The sequence below is a fragment of the Protopterus annectens genome, chromosome 8.part0 (assembly GCF_019279795.1).
Source record: "Protopterus annectens isolate FY-2018-M chromosome 8.part0, PAN1.0, whole genome shotgun sequence".
Classification (NCBI taxonomy): Eukaryota; Metazoa; Chordata; order Ceratodontiformes; family Protopteridae; genus Protopterus; species Protopterus annectens.
The window spans coordinates 550,239,026-550,261,364 of NC_056741.1; the positions used below are offsets into that span (position 1 = coordinate 550,239,026).

The window sequence follows — 22,339 nt, forward strand, 5'->3', positions numbered from 1 at the left end:
GGAGCCTCAATCCTCACCACTGGCAACAGTGGGGGATGTATACACTGGGAGGATGAGAAGTACACACACAGTAAATTGCAATTTCCCTTAAGAGCATAGAGAGACCACAGTCAGTCTGGGGCTGGTTTCTCCCTCTTTCTCAGGATCCCCAATAAGACTCCTCTCTGGCACAGCTATAGGGTTAAGATCTCAGCTGAGTAGCCAACCCAAGACCTCCAGCACCCTCTCTGTCCAACCAGTGGTTCATGTCCCTGCCCAAGTAGCTGACATACACACTTAGAGGTTTGATTTATACCCACACACACCTGGGAAAGGCTGGCACACGTTTACTAGCTATTCCCCCTTCTGCCCAGACTGTAAGGTAGTTTTCACCACCACCAGCCACTACTTATCAGCTACTTTAAGGCCCTTAACAAAGGGTGTCCAATCCTACTGTGTAATGTCACTATTAATCCAAATGGTAGTTTGACCAAGAGCAAAGCTATTAGGAGTGGCCTGCACAGTGTCACGAAATAGATATGCAAGTACTGTAAGAGCTTAAATATGTCTCACAAATATCAGCCACAAAGATAGGTCTATACATTTAATAATAAATAATAAAAGAACAAGACAATACTAAATCCGTATTCACAGAGACTTCAGAGTTCAAAATCACAGGAAATATTTAAAACAGCATTGCAGGACAGTCTCAAATAAATACAGAAAACATCTAAACTAATCTTTACTGTATTCCTTACTGAATCTGAAAGAAATAACTGTACCCTAGAAACTTACTATTACAGCAAGGCAAGCAAGATGTGGTGAGTGGGTTTTCACGCTGTCAGGTCAAAAACAAATACAAAATGCACAGTCACTCTCTCAGAGCGTTCTTAAATTAATATCAAATATTACTGTTGGGATGCTTGCAGCATGACATCAGTTTTTGTCACCTGACTTTAGTTCCTAGGCTCAAAAAGAATCATTGCTAGAAACTGCCAGCATTTAGCATCTCTGAGAAAATACATAGCCTTCAGATGTTTGCAACTGCTGGAAGACATAAAACAATAAAACACAATACAGTGCAGAAGGCTCCCTAGTTCTAGACATCATGTCTCCTGTTGCAATAAAACTTAAATATAACATTTCTTTTACTACATGGTTGAAAAATACTTTAATTTCAACTAATTTTTCTGAAGTTTTCCAAGTTAATCTTCTATGTGCCAGTTCCCACTATTAAAACATATACATTTACACAGTTACAATAGTTTTTATATAAATTTCAATTCTAATCCAGCAGGACACACTGTGGTCACACCTCTAAGCTCAGTACTGTACAAACCCTTTTCACACACACTTCTGTACCAGCATTTTGATATACACATAACATACAGTTCTACTACATTTGTAACACAAGCATATGAACTGTGTTGGCATTCACAACTGACATATAATTATTTACAAAATTCCAGACAGCTGGGCTGGTAGTGTCTTCTATCACACTTCTACATAAATCATATTAATATTCACAAATGACAATTATTTACAAAATTCCAGCGAGTTGGGCTGGCAATATTTCCTTTAGTGACACCCCTGATTAGTCAATTTCCTCTAACCATGTCTTATAGAAATACAAACACTTAATACTGGGTGCAATTACTGAATCACCAAATGATGTCAGCATACTTCAGGAGGGTTTTATGCAGACTAACGACTGCTGTCTTTGTCATGGTCTTAAACTGAATGCAAAGAAATACATCATTCCCTTCAGTAAAAACAATGTCCCTTCACACTGTCACATTAACAACCATACCCTGTGTACCTATGAAGTGGTAAGAGATCTGGAATCACAAGTAGACTGGGACCTTAACTTTGACCATCATGTGTCTACTGTGGTGGGGAGGGCTTTCTACATGGCACACTTGATTACGGGGGGCATCGCCTCTACAGCAAAGGAGGTTATAGCCCCTCTATATTAGAGACACTAATCAGGCCCATAATTGGAGTATAACACCCCTTTTGGCATGTACCATACAACGCACCTGCAGCAACTGGAGAGACCTCAGAGGTTTGCAACTAAGAATATCAAGGGACTCAAGCATGTACCTTACACAGACCAACTAAAGTCCCTGTCACTATACTCAGTATAGTAGACTTCTTAGGGGAGACTTATGCCTGGCTTACAGAGCAATCTCCAACCCAAACCTAATGAATTTGCTGCACATTCGTATATCAACCCAGACTAGAGCTACCCATTCCAGGGACCTAAATATGGCCTGTTGCTTGAACAGGACATGCTGGAGGGACAGATTTGTCTCCCAGCAACTGAATCATCTTTGAAATATGCTGCCAATTCATGTGAAGCAGAACAATTCTATGACACTGTTCAAAAGGAACCTGGACTACTGGATGGGGCATCATAAATTATTACCAGGAATAATGCCCACAACCCTCCTGGACATGGGCAGACATTAACAAATGCTATTCTGGGTATTGACTAAATATCTATGTTATTACACTGGGATGAAACAGGCAGGCTTGAAGTGACCTCTGGTCGATAACCTAGTAACCTTCTATGATAAGAAGATTCAAAACACACATTATACAGCAACTCTACATTTCAGAATCCACACATTATAAACTTGGTTTCTGCCTTTACTTTTACTGAAAAATCTTCAACTAGGCCCTAAAATGAAAACCTAACCAATAATAGTCATCTTTGTAGCACACAGGATAAAGCCCCAAGTACTGCTCAACTAGCATTACTCCTGTTGAAGGAAATGGTGAGGGAAAGTGGGGAACCATGAGGCAGAGCCTGCTTCTCACTGGAGGGAGGGTTACGGGGCACATACCCAAGATATTTACTCCACATTTAATCTCTGGTGGAGATCAGGAAATACCAGAGATACTTTGCCTTCAAAGAGGCAAGCCAGTTGAGGGGATGCCTCTACCAGAACCCAGAAACATGCACTTCATGTACAAACTTTACATATCATCCCTTGGTAAAATGCAAGCATAGATACTGTAGAAATTAAAGGGCTTAAGATCCCCCAGAATTTTGCGAGTAGGATAATGTCATTGCTCCCAATGCACGAGTCTTACCCTGGGAGGAGCACATGGGTCAGACAGCACTCCTCCTCCAGGTAAAAATATTTATTTATTTAACATCTGTTTACCAGGAAAGCCAGACTGGGACAGAGCCCATTTTCAGCAGAAGCCTGGGAAGAAACACTCCAGGCACGTCTTTGGAATGTGGAAGGAAACCAGAGCACCCACAGGAATCCCACACAAACGCAAGGAGAACATGCAGACTCTGCACCCCAGACGAGAATCAAGCTGGTGAATCTCTTTCTGTGAGGTGACAATTCTAACTGCTGCACCACTGCGCTGTCCAATCAGAACAGGTGGGTGAGAGGGAGACTTGAAGGTCAACAGGGACTGGAAGCTAAAAAATTTAAATCCTTAATCCCTGAAACAAAGAAATTCATATAGATTTTACCTCCTTATGAATTCATATGTAAAGATACATGAAAGTTATATATTTACCTTTACGATAGATCTGGAAGAACAGCTGTAGACCTGTAATAGGACTAAGCCTGGCAGGCACGGAGACTGTTTGGCAAATTAAACTTTTCTTTGACGCTGAGGATACTACCTTACCCCAAAATGCACTGCTCAGACAAGCCTCTCCAGCTCTGAGGTGAACTGCACAAACTACTAGCATGTGAAAGACTTAGGTTCAAAACCTGTGTGGGGAAAGCAAGAAGGTATGTTATAGTGAACAGACCTGCCCTGTCCAACCTACCACTATGGTAAGTGCGTAACTTTTATATCTACTAAGAGGTGGTGCATCCTCCATAAAAACAAGCCACATCCCAGGCAAATCTTCCTGGGCAGCTTATCTGATGACAATATGCTCCCCCTTATAATGATGTCTGTGAAAAGACATTACATCCTGCTAATACTTCCTGGATAAGGTATCGAGATGAGACCAAAAGCCCTCTGTATAAATATCAAGAGTTTCACTTCCAAAAAAAGGCTGTAGATATAGTAACTGCATTGCAAGAATGGGCCTTTGGATGTGCTTACTGCAGCAAAACTGGAAAAAGTCAGAAAGCCATTTGGCAGAAGTGACCCTAGAAGCTTTCTATCTAATCTTTCCATGGAGAAAAAATACAAAGCTGGCCTTCTATGCAGAGCAGATAAATGGAAACAAAGATAAGTAAATGTCATTATAAATTTCTGACATGCTTCTGAAGACATGATCTGCTGTTACAAAGCAAATAAAGGAAAGAAGGGATAAAAGAGACGCTTTAAGTTTTAAAATGCTGATGGAAGCATACTTATCAAGTTATTTGATTTTAAAAACACCCTATTTACAATGTAATCCACAGGTCAAACAGGCAAATAACAGATCAGACAAAACAAAATTCAAAACTAGGATGGCAGAGTGGTATAGCAGTTAGTGTTGCTACCTCTCAGTGCTTGGTTCTTTAGTGTGGGTCCTGGGTGGGATGCCTTACCCCCTTAGGTATGGTTTACCTTCCTTTGATCAACAAAAATGAATGGCAACATCCAAATGGCAAGCCACAATGTCTCAAAAATGGAAATGCTGGCTTGCTACTAAGCACACACCAAGAAACAACTTCAACACATGCAAACCTTAAATAAAATAAATGAATAAAAAACATAATTTTTTTGTGGGGGCAAGCCCTCCTGGTACCCCCTCTACGTGGAGGATTGCACTCCACTCCCTGTGAATTACATACAAATCCAAGATAGCACAAAATCAGAGAAAAGGAATATTCCCCAACCCAGAGAAATGTGTCATGAAAAAGAACAAACTTATTTAAATAATTCAGTGACAGTAAATGTGAGGGGAACATACAACAAATGTAATGCATTCCATTTCAACTGCAAACCATCACAGAAAAAAATGTAATAAATTAAAAAGCAACAATAAAACTCTGGCTTAGATCCCAACATCATGGACCAAGTTGTGCTGACATTTAAAAACAATTTACATTTTATAAGCCAAGCATTAAGTGCAATGAAATGCTAATTTGTCTACCTGCTGTGGTCAGTCATTTGCATAAAATTCTCTGTGATAACAGCACAAATGAATGCAGAAAAGGATAGCATTGGGAAAAAACTAAAAATTAGACATTAAGTGCTTTTTAAATTCCTGAAACAAGCCACACTGAGGGGATGGACCAAACGGTTGATTATGTTAATACGTACTGTCTCCAAAGCAATGCTTTGGTCCATAGCAGCACAGCAATTACTACAACACAATTATGCTTGAAATTTCAATCAAGCAATGAATCAGTTGGCAGGAATAAAGAGCAAAATAAATGAAAAAAAAAACAGAAAAATAAGAGGGAGGGACAGAAGGACAGTTTCCAGATTCCCATGTTTTAAAACCAGCAAAATGACAAATGCCCTTAAAAACCTTTCCTTAAGGTATGTGCCCTTCACTAAAATCACCCAGTATGTATCCAGATATTTTTATTTAGAAGCGTACTTAAATGAGGGAATGAGATCATCTGAATTATATGAGTTTCTGAAAGTCAAGAACCCCACAACTGCTACGACTTTTTGGCATCCCAAAGACACATAAGGGACTGGAAAAGTTAGCTTTTAGGCCCATAATGTCAGGGAGGGGATCTAAAACATACCCCTTTGGAGTTGTGACAGATAAAGGGATAAAAAAAAAAAAAAAAAGACTATTGTTAATGCAGAGCATTTAGTTAAGGACTCTTGGAATTTTTTAGGAAGGCTTGATGTTTCATTATGGGATCAGGAATTACACTTTCTTACTGTGAACATATCAGATTTATATACTTCAATTCCCAAACAGGAGGGACTGGAATTTTTTAGGTCTAGTACGTACAACAATACTACATTAACGGAAGATAAAATGTATTTGCTTATGGATTTTATGGACATAGTTTTAGACTATAATTATTTATTTTTCGAAGGAGAGTATTTTAAACACCACAAATGTGTTGCTATGGGGGCCTCTTGTGCCCTCATTTATGCGAATCTAGTCCTCCTGGAGTGGGAAAGAAGTAAAGTTTTTACAAGTGAATATTTTGGTAAAATCCAGATTCTTGGATGATATTTTTATTCTATGGAAAGGCCCAGAGAATGAAATCAAAAACGTTGTTGATTTTTTGAACAGGCCCACCGAGTTTCTCAAGTTTACCTTTTCATATAATGGAAGTGGTATTAATTATTTAGATACAATTATGCAGAAGGGGGATAAAGAGTTTAGATCTAAAGTGTATAGAAAACTCACTTTTAGTAATTAGTACCTTGAGTATTCTAGTAGTCACCCTCCACATCAGATAAAGAGTATTATTAAGGGGCAGCTCATTCGAGTTGCCCGTATGACATCACATAGAGAAGATGTAGAAGGAGAACTGCTGAAAGTGGTTAGACTATTTCAGGAGAGAGGTTACCCTAATAAAATGATCCAAGAGAACCTTGAAGATGTTAAAAAAGAACGGGGAGTGAAATATAAACCCCTGTTGGGTAACCCAGAGGGAATAATGGAAAATGGACAAGTTAAAGATGTTTGAAACAAAAGAATATAAAGAATATGAGAGAGCTATGGTGGTCCCTTGTTCATGTAAGGCAAACAAGGTTAAAAAGATTGTAGAAAGTAACTAGGTAAAAAAGAACGGGGAGTGAAATATAAACCCCTGTTGGGTAACCCAGAGGGAATAATGGAAAATGGACAAGTTAAAGATGTTGAAACAAAAGAATATAAAGAATATGAGAGAGCTATGGTGGTCCCTTGTTCATGTAAGGCAAACAAGGTTAAAAAGATTGTAGAAAGTAACTAGGCAATTCTGAGGAACAATTCGAAGCTATGGTCAATAGTGGGTGCTAGACCCAATTTTGCGTTTAAGACTAGGGTAAGTTTGAAGAAATAGTTTTTGAAAATGGTCCTAAAAAGGTCAATAGATTTGGCACCTTTAGGTGTGGCTCCTGTTCTCAGTGTAAATACATAAATACAGAAGACACAGTTACTATAGGTAATACCCTAAAAACTCGAGTTAAGTTTAGATGGGGCAATTGTCAAACCACTGGAGTGATTTATTTGGCAAAGTGTATATCCTGTCCCAGTTTTTACGTGGGTCAGGATATATGAACACATGTACCAAATAACTACTTGCAACAGTAATAATGTCCTGTATAAACATTCTTGCGTATGTACAAATTTTGCAGGATTTAGGTTTGGCATTTTAGAGAAAGTTTTACCAAACCCTGGGGGGGGAGGGGATTTTAGAAGTTATATTGAAGAAAGAGAAGTTATGTGGCAAATTAAATTACAGGCCAGTCAAGTTCCAGGACTAAATTAAATGATTTCTATAAAGCCCATACTGAACAGGAAGGCTGCATCAGTAAAATAACTTATTTTTTTAGGAATTGGTTTTAACATTCATTTTTAAATGTGATATACACAACATTGTATTTTTTATAATAATATTTTATGATAATAATGTGTTAGTGTTCATGGTTTATTGTGTGTTTTTCTTTAAAATTTACTTTAGGGATGATGTCATTAATTAATGGGGGGAGTATACAAGGGTAAATTATGTTTTTAATGACAGATTCTGATGAAGTCCCTGTTGGAATGAAGAAAGCGCTCAATCCATGAAGTTTTGTCTGTGGAGAAATAAAATCACATTTTTTTCACTTTGTGTGACTAGTCTGTTGGTACAGCAGTGTATTCTTGTTATTTGTGAATATTTATGCCCTTACACTGAATGGAAAATCCAATATAAAACTAAAAAGGTTCTACACTACATTTAAAGTAAATGTAACACTGGGGGTGGGAGTTGGGCTGGTGTACACCGCATCCTTACATTTGCTTGAAAACGTAAGTAGATAAATAAATTACAAAGCTGCTTTCCTTTAAACACATATAAATCTTCAGTTTAGACCTAAACATTATGACAATGTCTGATGAGTACATAACATTTCACTCTGTAAGACAGAAGTGAAATATACCATTCAGCACTGCACTTATAAAACCAATCAAATGCTGAACTCTTCATAGGTTAGGATCATATGTGCATGGGAGATAGGATAATTCTAACTTAATTTAGCATGTCCACTATATGTAGAACTAGAGCTCTGCAAAGCATGCAAATGAATGCTGGTGACATCTGTGAATGACCATCCATGTTGCACAATCTGATTTTTCTGGACTGTAACTAGTAAGCCATAACAATATGATGGGAAGGGCAAACTTCTGCTGCCTACAACTATGGCTGATGACTTTGCAATGGGAGGGTATGATTAGGAGGGTATGATCTAAAAAATAATTGAAGATGGTATGGCTTATATTAGGTCAGAAAGAGATAAGATCGGTAAACCATATATGTTAAGGGCCCAACTCGATATTACTGAAAGACCTAAGAATGGACAGGATAGATATGTAAGCTATACTACTAAATATAATAAACATACCCCCCCAGACGGACACGCAAAATTAGATCTATTATAGAGAAGAACTGGTCCATTCTTAAGTCAGACAATGAAACTAAAACTAACCGATGACAGACCCTATTTCATTTACAAAAAAACTTAACAATATTTATGATATAAAGATATTAATTATAATATTAAGAGATTGGGTCCATCTAGTAATAAGAAGACTACAGTTCCATGTTATAATTGTACGTTCTGTAAGTGTATTAATCTATCCAAGGAACTCCTGCAGCCTATCTCACAGTGGATCTTTACTTTCAATGTTCATGACACTTGTACGACAGACAATGTAGTCTACTTAGCAAATTGTGAAAAATGCTACTGTTTCTATATAGGTAAGACGAATCAGAAACTGAAAGGTGGAATTTCTTCATATCTTTCTGAGATGCAGAGAAAAATTGACACCAGTGCACTATATAAACATATTTTAGTACATGGGGATGCACATACATTTAAATTCACAGTTTTACAGAGGATTTTTCCTAATAAAAGAGGGAGTGACTTAGCTAACACAACTGAAATTGAAGAATATAAATGGATTAACTACATACTAACATTTTTAGAGATATAGGAATGTAATTTTAAATTGTTCGAATATTTCAGCTACATAACAACCAGAGATTGGATAATTAGTCGTTCTAATTATATAAACTGGAAAGCAATTTATTGTTGTTTGTCTGAAAAAGCAGTTGATGAAATACTGTAAAAGCGCTCACATATGTTTTATTAAAGTTATATCATTACCTCCACGTTGTTTTGGTTTACTCGTTTATGCATGTACTGATATGTTTTTTGTTACCGAGTGAGCCATTAATGCATTCCACCTGCGTTCTCATTTACATTTTTGTGGAAAGGATTTTTTAATTTACCACATCTTAAAACTAACAATTTTCTTATATCATTTCCTTTCTTTTTAAGCTTTCCTCTTGAATCACAATTAAATTCTCCTTGTTATTATAATATTCATATTTATCACTGCATCATCTAAAATCTGATTAAATAAGCTTTCCCTTTCTTCACAATTAGAATAAGCACATAATGTTATAGTTCTATATACTTGTTCTTTCCATTTTAAACTTGCATCGAATATCTTTACTGCGTTTCTACAGAATAATGCTATTCCAGAACATCTCTCATTTCCCAAATTCCAGATAATCTCTCCTCCCCATAGGTTGTCTTATTGTAATCTTTCATTTGTTAAAAATGTTGTCTTCTAACATAATTACATCTACATCACATGTATTACACCACTCCAAAATTGCCATTCTCCCGTTCGATTCTCGGCTGGAGTGCCTTCTGTGTGGAGTCTGCATGTCCTCCCCGTTGTCGAGTGACATATAAAGACATGCAGGTTGGTGCGTGCATGAATGGGTGTGCCTTCTTTGAAGGTTGGGTGTCGGGCTGGCAACTTGGCACCGTAAAAATCCACTGCCAATCATAAGCAGACCGGAGTTCCGCTGTGGCGACCCCTAACCGGGAAAAGCCGAAAGACATTACTTTTGCTATACTCTTAATACTATTCATATTTACAGAAGGCACTCTAAAATTTTTAATTTTCCCTTTAATTCACAGTTTCACAGGTTCATAGCTAATTATTAAGCTAGCTACCTTAATAGGTCATTCAAAGCCTAGTCAATTTCCTTCTCAAAGGTGAGAATCAAACACTGTACCTTGTGTCCATGAGTCAAACACCTTAACCACTATACGAACCCCAACTGTAACCTGCATACATTCTTATTCATCATTTTCCTGTTTTTTTGTATTTGGCCCTTAAATTTTCTTTTTCTGTCTTATCAATAGAATTTTTTCCCATTTATCTCCCACTGTGTCTTTATCACCACTTATTTCAGAGCATTCTGCTCTGCCCTCTATTTTTTCTCATCTAAGTATTTTTATATTTCTACAAATTCTAATTTTTTTTTCCTTTTGTTCATTTTCTTCTCTTTTTCATTTTTACAATCCATCCATAAATGTCCAATTTTGTTACTTTTATAACATTTCAGTTCACATTTTTTGCATCATGTCTCATTTCTCCACAAATATAACATCATTTTCTTCTATCACAGTTTGTCCTTTTCCATAAAAAATGTTTTGGGTTGTGCCCAGTATTTTATGACACTCCTATTCTCCACCACTTTTATCATGCTTAGTATATGTATACTTTTTTCTCGTTCTATTTTTAACACAATATTACCATCCCATCTGTCAGTTCATAAACCCTTTTACCATAAAGTTTTGAAATGTTCAGTACTTTACATAAAGTTTTCAAATGTCCTGTCAAATGTTCTCTTTCCATCTCTGTTCGAAATTGTACATGAATTTTCTTTATCACATAAGGATTCCATGGGTTACAGTCTTTCTTTTCTTCATACTCTCCAAGAAAATTTTCCATTGAAAAACAGTTTCAAATATAATGTCATAAAATGTTTTTAATAAGAATAAATATTCTTATTTCATGTGCTTTTATACCCACAGGAACTATTAAATTGTTCCATATGTCATACTTATCAATTTATTTGTCTTCTTTACTTTGAATCCTTATCCTGTACATCTGCTTTTAATTTTATTCTGCCTTTTTCTTTTAAACTTCTCCTCTTTTGTCTTCTTTTACTTTCTCTGCATATGTTTTCTTCTTTTACTTTCTCTGCATATGTTTTCTTTTCTATCTCACCACTATTCTTCAGGAATGTCTCTGCATCCTCCTTTTGTATTTTCGTCATAAAATGCCCCCCCCCACCCCCACCCCCCAGGAAACGTATTTTCTGGCTCACTCTGCATCACTATTTTTTTAAGTAAATCATCCCACAGTCCTCCTGACTGCAAGGTCGTAATTACACATACATAATTTGCCAATTCATCGCAGTCAAACAGACTTCTTTGAAACATCTTCTCATAATCCTGCACACATTTCCCAGTCTGATACTAACTTTCTCCTCCATTTCTATCACCACTCCATTATCTCCTTCTTTCTCTCTCCATCTGCCTCCCTGTTTCTCCAGGCCGCCTCTGCACCTGGAATGGGAACATTTTGTGCATGCAAAACAGGTGCCACTCATAATACTAACGCGTAGAGGATGTTCCCTGATGTCCTGACCAAATTTCCTCTAGTACTATGAACACAAATGTGGTTCTCCATTGAAAAGATGCTGCTAGACTAATGGGAGTAACCTAGTCAACAAGGGATAAATACACTGAAAAATACTTTTGGCATGAATAATGGATTTGTGCATCAAAAAGACACATTTCTATAGAAAACAGGTTCACCCACCATAAGAGCTGGCAACTCAGATACTCATCTTGCAGATGTCAGTGCAGTGAGTAACACCGTCCTCCCAATCATGACCCATAAATCAGCCTGATGAGCAGGTAACGAGAGAAAAGGTTAACTTTTCCAGAACAAAAGTTAAGACCCCAAAAAGGTGCCACCTGTTACCAAGGTGGCCTAATATATAAAAACCCCTTTCAAAAACAGCTTGACCAAAGTCTGAGATGAAAGAGGAGGAGACATGGGCAGACATGCTGAAATGATCAAAATATTAACCTTGATGGAGGATTAAGAAAAGCAATATTTTAGAACCATTAGTACATAATCCCAGTCAGGGCTCTGGTTATTAGCTAAGCACCAACTAGACACTTATTCCATATGCTAACATAAGATTTTATAATGACAAGCTTTTGTGCCTCTTTTAATACCTGCTGCAAGTCCTCTGAAAAATGGTGCCTAAAGATATTAAAATTGAATCATCCAAGCAGTGAGTTATAGATGATTCAGACTGGTGTGTATCAAATTGCTCCAGTCTGGTATAAGTAGATCCAATCAGTGAGGACTTGTGGTAATTTCCCCTGGCCAATTTCATAACAAGGGAGAACCACCTGGGTGGTGAAGGGAGTCACCACAATAATCTTTGGAGAGTCCTTCTGAATCTTCAGAATTACCCTGGATATTGGTGGAAAGACAAAGGAACATCCCTGTCCAAGGAACTAAAAAAGCATCTGTTTTTCAGGTCTGACTGTAAAGAGTTCTGGTGCAGAATGTGATAAGTTGTCCGTTTTGAAAGGAGGCAAACAGCTCTATTAGAGGTGTTCCCCACAACTGGATCAATTCCTAAAAGATGTCCCCATTTAATTTCCATTCTTGGGGGTTTGACAAGGTTCTGCTCAGCTTGTCTGCCCCTGCATTTTACGATGACAGAATGTAGGAGGCCTGGAGGGTAAAAGCCATACTTTAAAGTGACATCCCAAGCCACCATAGTCAGCCTGCAAAGAGATTGATCTTGGACCCCTCTTGCTTATATATGACATCACTGTGGTACTTTATGTTATCACTTATAACGGTCTTGTTGATCACATATGATGAAGAGATTCTATAGCACGGATCACAGCTAACATCTCTTTGAAGATGATGCTCTTTATCTGTCTATAGTGCTCCAAAGATGTTGCACTTTTACCCTCACTAAAATAGCACCCAGTGCAAAATCTGATGCATCTGTTGTTACAGATTAACCAGGGGTTGAAAGAGAGAAGGAAAGGCCTGGACTTGCAGAAATCTATTCACTCTACCATACAAGTCCTCTCTTCACAAAACCCAAAAATGGACTTAAAACTCCAGAGAGTGAGAATCTTGGCTCTGCATGTTTTTTAGAAACCACTGAAACCTGGCAAGAGGAATCAAGAGAATCTATACATTCCAACCCTCGCATCCAGAGATATTCACTGTCCAATATCTGACACTGGCTGGAAAAGCTCAGGAATACTTTGATACAAGTCCGTTTCCTCCTGGGTCAGGAATGCCTTTCACAAAGAGTAATCTAGAAGGCATACTAGAAATGTCGTCATGAGTAAAGAAACCAGGGAGGACTTCTGACTGTTAACCTAAACTGAAAAGCCAAAGAAAGAAGGAGGCTTGAAACCCAAATAAGGAACTCTGGACACCTGGAAAAAGACACTGCATAGATAAGTTATCCAAGTAAGGAAAAATGTGAATGGCATGCAGACTGCAATGAGCTATCACAAGAGTTAAGACACTTTGTAAATGCCCCTGGAGCTGCGGATAATCCAGAGAGAAATACAGAGATTGATAATGTAACCCAAACCCAGAAACTTCCAAACTCTGTGGTAATGGGATTATGATGATGAGCATCTTTTAGGTGGCTCCCTATTACGCTGTCGCAGGTTGTAGAATGCGTCTTTGTCAAACTGTAAAGTGCGAAAAGGCAAAATAGCGAAGTGACTTTTCAGCAAATTCTTTGCCCGGGAAAAAATTTGTTTGGCCGTTTTCGCTACTTTGCCTTTTCGGCACTGTAGTGTGATCTCGGAGTTGGTATATTTAAGTAGGGGGGTGTGGGGGGCACAGGCCCCCACGTTGGGGGGTGAAGCCCCCCACATTAAATGTTTTACAGCTTTTTTTCGGAACAGCGATTGTTTTCCATTGGAAAATAATTGCTGTTCTGAAGTTTCAACGTTGTAAGCTTTCACTTACATGGGGTCGATTATCTGTTGTTCGCTCTTCTGAGCGTGCAATATGATAATATAGACCCCTTTTAGGTCTAGAGTTACCAAAAAATTCAGAAGAGGGATGACAGGCAACAGACCTTGCAAAGTTAGCTATTTTAACTTTGGCTGTTTCACAAACATGTTGAAAAAGGACAGGCCTAAAAAAAATTGTCTTCAGGTCAAGTCCTTTTTGGGACCACAAACATTCTCAAACAAAATCTTTTTCCTAATTGATTGTGGAACACTAGCTCTATGAACTCCAAAACAAGCATATTCTGTAAAACTACAGAAAAAATCTATCTGGTTTGGGAGGGATAAGAGATCATTCCTCAATGCCAACTGTAACCCTCCTGGACAACTCTCAAAACCCACCTGCCTGATACAATATTTTGCCACAAGTGCAGACTTCGAGGCAATTACATTGGAAGACATAGGGTAGGGGAAGGGGAGATGGCATAGTCATTCTGAGGCAGAGGTTTGTCCTTTCCATTGACAGTGCCCCTGCTTTTTGCCAGCATCTTGCTGACATTTCTTATCAGTATTCTACTTGGAGGAACTGACAGGGCTACTTGGTCTGTTTTTTTTTTTTTTGCAAAAGGAACATGTTGTAATACAAGGAAAAGAAAGCTGAAAAATCTTAGCAACCCTTTCAATTAATACTTCCCTGCCATCAAACTGTTAGTGCACCTAGGTAACAGGTGGATCAAACAGAACTTCCTTATCGAAAGGAGAATTTAAAATTTCAGACATAACCTCCTCAGAAAATGTCTAATTACATACTCCAGGCAAACAGCATCATGACAATAGCAGTAGCTCTGGAAAAAAATCAGCACAGTCAAACACTCTTCAAAGAATGTTTACATACTTGAAAGTGGGCAGAAACAATAAGATTCAGAAAAGACCTATTTTTGAAGATAAAGTAGTACAGAAATTCCCCAAACTATCTACACAAACCAGGATATATGTTAACATACGATAATGGCAGTTCAAAATTCTAAGGCCAAAGAGGAAGAAGAAAAAAAATTATCTTACCAATTTTATAAAATGCCTTGACATCTATATCAGAAAGAGAGGGGTTGGCATTGACTAATTTTTTTAATAGCAAGCAGTGAGGAAAGAGAAATAGCTGGAACTGACCTTAGATGACACTATAAAGACTTATTAGACTGTGGAACTCTAAAGTTTGTCTAATGTTTTAAGAACTGAAGTTTGACTGTCAGGATTACTGTAGGCAAAAACAAAGGCATCCTTCAAGACTGACATATAATAGTAGGGCTACAGTAGAATAAAATGGGATATCCAAGTGATCCCATTATTGAATCACATGATTAATGCTGTACACCATTTCTGCAAAAGAAAACTCTTCAAAGAGAGAAACTGAAGAATCACTCTCCTCATAACCTGAGTCAGGGGCAGAAGAAAACATTGAAGAAGCCCTGTCCCTGTCAATAACAATTATCTGAAGCCTCATCTCTCTGAAAAAACAGGACACGTAACTCCAGACAAATCTTCCTGCGGTTCCACAGGATTTAACACCTGCAATAAATTCTTTGTTACAGTAATTCATTTTTTTTTAAATAAAACAGTATTATTACAGAAATTATGTAAGACCAACAAGGACGATGCTCTTCAGATCAGGGAACAGGTCTCTTATCCTAACAACACTGAGAACTCTCCAGAGAAATTCCCAGACCCAAAAAATAAATGGTTCTCCCATGCCTACAATGGATGCTGGAACAGCCAAAGTGGACATGTCTAACACCAATCCATAAAACACCAAAGGGTCACAAGGAAACCAGTGAGTGGTCTGTGGAACTAGTAGTGGCCACTGCAGATTAAGCAACTAATGTCTGAGGCACACTGAGAACCCGTGTTGAAGGCAAGGGCTCCTTGCTTATTTATTTATTTTTTGTAGATACTACTGGAGAAGGAACAACTGGACTGATATTGGAATCCCTGTCCTAACTAAGCAAGAGAACCTGAAGTCTGGCAAGAGCTGCTGGAAGAGTCTGTCAAAGGGTAAGCATCTATTCTGTACACAAGCACTTCCCACAAATATCCCTAATAAAAGTCCCTCACATACATAAAAAATAAAAAGCAGTACACTAAAACACAGTCTGCACACAAATTCTTCAAAGTGTACACTAAAACACAGTCTGCACACAAATTCTTCAAAGTGTACCTGAAGGAAAGAAAGAAAGACAGACAGGTTGTCATGAAGTGTATACAAGAGTGGCACATAACATACAACATACAAAAAAAAAAAACACTTTTCCATTCACTTTTCAATCAAACAAAAGCAACATCAGCACATACAAGCTTTTAAAGCATTGCCCCAAAAGAAATAAATAGGCACTGCTATTTAATTACTGATAAACTGACTTTGCTTTAACAATTAAGAATAGCAGTCTTCTTAAACAAACGGATACCAATTCTATCAAAAATACAAGAACGTCTTCAAAAAACATTGTGGAAGGGTTTCCTCAATGGGGACTTATCTGCCAGAATGGAAGACAAAGGCTGCTGTCAATGCTGTGAAGCCCAGAGGAGCCCTCTCAAGTTCGGCAAGAAAGTATTGAAGACTACGACTCTCAGGCTGCTTGCTTTCTCCACTGACTCCTCATGCCAAGGCAGCTTGTGCAGATGTGTGGTGGGAAGCCAGAGACTTCTGGAGACTCTCCAGCTGTTATATCCCGGGCAGGACATAACTTGCTTAGCTTAGGCTACTGCACCAGAGAGACTAATGAATATTCTTACACACATGCAACAAACATTAATTATCTTGCTTAAAGAAAGGCATTAGAGCAGTTAAGACAATAAATGACAGAGAAGGGGCTACCCAAAGATAAATGTGACTCCACGTCATGGCTGAAAAAAAGGTAAGTCAAAGCAACCTATCCAAATGATTAAACAAATAAACACAGTATAAACTCCCAGTAATTCTCCATGAACTACAGAACAATATGAAAGGTTACATATACTGAGTAGATGAGTAACAGGGGCCATGTTTTATGAACCAGCAGAAAAAAAATGTTCATAGGTTATTACTAAGCATTTGAGCTGGGTGGATCACCAATAGTCTGGCCAAAGCAATACCCCCTAAATGCTAATAATTTCTATAAGTGTTTGAAGCCCCCAAGGAGTGCTCTTGATTTTTGATTTCCAGTTCATCCAGCTAGTGTTTAAAGAGGGTTAGAAAGCAACTTTGTTTATACGGAGGAGGAAGCTATTCCTGGGGAAGGGGTATTTCTTTTGAAAAGATTATTCTGCAGGAGTCTAGATGACTATGAAAATAGTTACAGAGCTTCAAAATGTTCTGCATAGAACTTAACACCCCAGACCCTCAGGCTCTTGATTTTCTTAGTGACAAAGTGCTATGGTCTTTCAAGCTGTATCATGTGTTTGATCAGATACATTTGTAACCAAGTTCATCAGAAATGCATCAGGACCGACTGGATCTGTTAAAAGTTGGGAGGGATGTAATCCTTACAGGTGAATGGGCAGGGATACAAAAGGTAGAAGCTTGGCAGGACAAGACAGGGACATTAAAAGCAGAAAACAGTGAGAAACTTAGTGAACAGTGCAGGAAGGGGAATAAGGAAACAAAGTGGCATACCTTGAAACATCAGGAAGGGGAGAGCAGAACGGTCTGAATATCCACAAAGGAAGCTCTCTCCCCAGCAGCAAGAATGGCTTTAGCCAGAAGTATACTACCTCCCAAGCTTGAATATGCCCTGCCTCTTATAACCCTCCACTCTGCACACAATACTCAAAAAAATTAAATTTGCAAAGAATAAAATATTTAGGTCTGCCCTCCTGGCAGACATAAACTGCCACTTTCCATCCTGTAATACAATGCACATTGGCTACTCATTACAAATAGAGCCACCTATCTATTAAGAATTCTAATGTTTAAAGTTCCAAAACTTGATTATTGCCTTGTCAAAAGAAAACTCCAATTAAAGGAACAAAGCTACCCCCTTATAAGCAGCCAAAACCAAACCCACTGACACTATTGAGACTAAGATTCACACTTGTAATTGGTGAAAAAGCCTTCTCCATGTTAGTATCTGCGACATGGAACCAATAACTCACTAAAATTTAAAAAAATCCAATTATTTGGCATCCTTTAAGAAGGATCTTAAACTTCAATTGCAAAATGAATCTGTACCTGCTTTCAAGACACTGGGCAAATGCTTGCATTTTATTTCAACACATTTAAACCTACACTATACACTGCATATGCTTTAAAGTCTCTATAGGTATGCTATATAAACTCTTACGGACTTTGCTGTATAAAAGTACTATTACTGCTATTTACTTCTCTCTGTATAATACCTGCATCTGTGTGCATTGTGATATAGTTCCATCAACCTTTTTGTAATTTGAATAAATTATCACTATATTGTAGTTAGATATATCTACCTTTCATGTACAACTATACCCGAATCATGACTGAAAAGGGTCAGTATACCAGCTCACTAAGCCAGTTATCAAACCAAAATAAATAAAATAAATGGGCGAGTGATTCGCATTAAAAATGAAAATGGGTCATTGTCATATTTTTCAAAGTATACTTTTAAATACAAGAATTAAGCAGGAAGGTTAGTTGTCTTTGTGCAGCTAGCTCAGCAATTCATATGATTCACAGTCATACATAGAATGGATGAATTAAGCAAGGAGATGGGCTTCTTCTTCTACAGACCTATGTAAAAATGCTACATGATTTAGTTCCATCACTCATTTTTAATACCTGATTATCCAGTTCAGGACTGAAGGGAGCCTGAATCCATCTTTACGAGTAAAGGGTATGTATGGGTACAAAGTTGGTCTTGGACGGAACTTTAATATTTAAATTTAACACTTTCTCGCAGAAACATGCTCACTTATTTCATGATGGACGAATGCATTAATGTCCAAGGCAGCAAGAGCAGTAACGAGGTAGCTGCTGTCAGGTCACTTTGTACATTACTTATCTGCTCGAGTTAAATGTCCTCAGCAAAATGTAAATATTCCCACTGACCAAAAAACAAACCAAAAACCACTAAAAGGACCCACAGAGCAGTCAAGGAATGCAACTATGCAGTGTACTCAACCCTTACTGCTAAAAGAATGGCATCATTACCGTACCTGTACAAAAAGCTAAGAACACAATCCTGTGTGGATCACAGGAAAATAGTGACATTATGACCAAACATTAGTACAAAGGCACAATTTAAAGTAAGGATCTGTACCTAGATCTGAAGCATGAGTCTTTGTGCATGTTTTATACAACTCTTCTACACAATTTTCCTGGGAAATTAATGATTTAAGAAAGACAGATGGTGTTCTACAAACTATCATATTGCAACATATTTAAATGAAAGTGCTAAGAACTCTAGAAGCAAAAGCAAAACAAATATTATTGTTCCCATTAAATACCTTCAAATTTACAGTTTGAAAATGTCTCTGAATGTAAGCAATCTGAGAAAGGAGTATACAACATTGGATGTTTTTATTTATTTTGTTGTATGTTTAATTGTATTTCTGAGGGCTGTAAACAAAATTAATTCTACCAGCAGCCTTTCATGGGCCAAAAGAAACCTTGTCAAACTCACTGCTGCCCACAAAGAGCAGTTTTCAGTGGAACACATGTTCAAGCTGCAAAGGATGAACTATTCCTTAATGTAACCACAAGCACAAGATTTTTATTGGTTTTCTTTATTGCTTGCTAACCAGAAATAATAGGCTAATAAATAGAAGAATGTTTCAACCGTGCCGGAGGTATAGAAAAACAAGACCCGTCTAATAAATATCATCTTCCCAAAATAAAGATGACCGCGATTTGTAAAAACGTGTACAATTACATCTGTATTTACTAACTCCTTGGTTTCAAAATAATTACATGCAGGTATAATCATTTCTAATAGAATACAGTACAGAACCAGGAAACTACAGTTTTCAGACCTTTGGTGTCAGAGTCTGAACTGTGAGCATTTCTTACCAAGTTAACTGATTTTGTTTTTAACACATCAAGTCTGACCCCTCGCCAGAATCTCTTTCATCAGTGTTACAACCTTTCATCTTTATGGATTATGAGCTTCTCCAGAGCTGCTTCTAAGGCAAGACTGACATTTGTGACAAAAATACTTCCACTTTGCAGACATATGAGCAGATAGGCTATAAATGAGTTTTCCGATAAACAACTATATTGTAATTTATTATATATTAAGTGAGCGTTTGGCATACCAGTTTTAAACAGCTCTTTATGTATGACATGATGAAAATACAGGATTTTTTCTTTTCGTTCTTTTTTTAATGACAGGAACTTGCATACATGAACAAGTTACAGTAATACAAAGTATTGCAAACACTGGTAAAATGTTAAGTCAGTATCCTCTCTCACAAAGTATGGTTAACATAAAAAGGCAGTCTATTCTATGAGGCTTTCAAAAGTTGTTTCTAAGGGAGGACTGGAGATATGAGGGCATAACACTAATAGTCCCACGGCACAAACATAATTTACAGGCAACACTAAAAGAAACCAGACCTGACTCTCCAGAGTTAGGATGTCACGGGTGAATTAGAGTTCTGACAGGGCATGACACTAATGGTTCCCATAGTACAAACATAACTTACAGGTAGGATTACCACCTGTCCCACTTTGCGAGGGACAGTCCCTCTTTGGGCAGTTGTGTCCTGACAAAAAAATATTAAAAATGGCAAATGTCCTGAGATTGTAGGACATAATTATGTCCCATATGTTATGTAATAGTTGCATAAAATAATTATTTCAGTATCTAAAATACCTAAATGTTACTAGAAACAAAATAAGCAACTAAACCGCTACAAGAATAAGCTTTTATTTAGGCAAAAAAAGTAAAGTTCTATCCTTTGTACTGACCGTGGGTATGTGTCGGCCTGTAAAATCTGATGTGTGTTCCGAAAATGTCCCACTTTGGCCATTTGAAAAGGTGTCAACCCTACTTAACAGGAGTTATCAGAAGAAACCTGATCTGACTCTCGTGGCATACACCACAAATCCCCATTACAAATAGCCTAACATACATGTAACCTACACTAGGGAGTGTGTGCCTGGGTGTGTACGTTTGGTTCTTTTTCTTTCAGTTTTACAGTTGCTAATAAAGCATGGACTGGTCAACTTTATCCATGGCAAGGCAAAAGTAAGAAAAAACGGCTGAACTCTACAACTCGGTTTTCACGTGTGTGACCACGACGTTTTCCTTTCTTCATCAAGAAAAAGTTATTTCCTTCTAATGTACACATAAAACACAATTAGAAATGTCCACACAACTCTCAAGAACATGAATACTGGATGAGGTAGGGCACTATAGTGGCTCTATACATTATCAGCAAAAGTGTGTTGTCTGTTTCAACGTTTAGTTTTGATGCTGTGTACCAAAATAAAATGCACTGATCACCAGTAAACAAACTACGCAGGCCATTCGTGTACAAACACAACTACTGTACTGAACTTAAACGTTGGAGGACTTTTGTTCCAATTAAATTAATTCAGTTTCTCCACACGTACAGCTCTAGTTAACAATACAGCAATACTGAGTCGTCATTGGGATAATGGTAATTGCACCCCCTTTCTGCTTATATAAATTACACTACCATACAAGAGTCAACAGATAGTCTCCAAAATGTCATAAGTACTATACCTTCTTTTAATACTTAATCCAAAAATTCGATAATTCAGGGTTTCCAAACATTCCTTAGACTCGAATATTGCGCACACTTTTTCGTGGGATTGTTGTTGCTGATCTATTTTCTGTGATGCCCAAAATTCTCGTATTACCCACAGGAATATGTAATTCTTCAAGCACTGGTTAAAACTCCTTCAAGGAGCAGCTTGAATATTTCTCCCTTATCAATTAAACGGGTGCTGTTCCTTCAATGTTCAACATTTCAAGGAGGCAGGAGGACTCGCTAATACCTATTAAGTCCCCAGGTTACTTCTGAGACCTTCGCCAGTCTAACACACTCACAACTCTGTCCATATCCCCTTTACAGAAGTACTACTACAACTTTTCGTCCCTCATTCGATGCGTTACTATTATTTCGCCACGGGGAGGTGCCGCTGCTGCACGTGTTGCACGTGGATCGGCCCCTTGCCCGGACTTCGGATTCCCCCACCCCTCGCCTCTCCCTTTCTTTACAACCGCATGATTACAGAGAGTTGTCTTTCTTCCAGTGAATTGTTAGGCATGGAAAGCGCATCCACTGAATATGTAAATTAGGCTGCCTTCTTGCGGAGGTCAAACTCACAAATGCTTGTTGACATCCGCTTAGTAATTTAAAAATGAATTACCAAAAAGCATCCAGCACGTGTACCACTTTGGTATGCAGAGATGCTTTTGGT

The 22,339-nt window shown here is 37.9% G+C and overlaps 1 protein-coding gene across 1 annotated transcript in view; it reads right to left on the bottom strand.

Annotated features, from left to right (window-relative positions):
* The window catches only part of LOC122808922 (thrombospondin type-1 domain-containing protein 4-like), a 2,399,573-nt gene extending 2,377,539 nt beyond the window's left edge, over positions 1-22,034 (bottom strand). The window contains exon 1 of the mRNA XM_044080057.1: positions 21,639-22,034. The gene's annotated coding sequence lies outside the window, so the exon portion shown is untranslated. The remainder of the gene's footprint in view (positions 1-21,638) is intronic.
* Between the last annotated feature and the right edge of the window lie 305 nt (positions 22,035-22,339).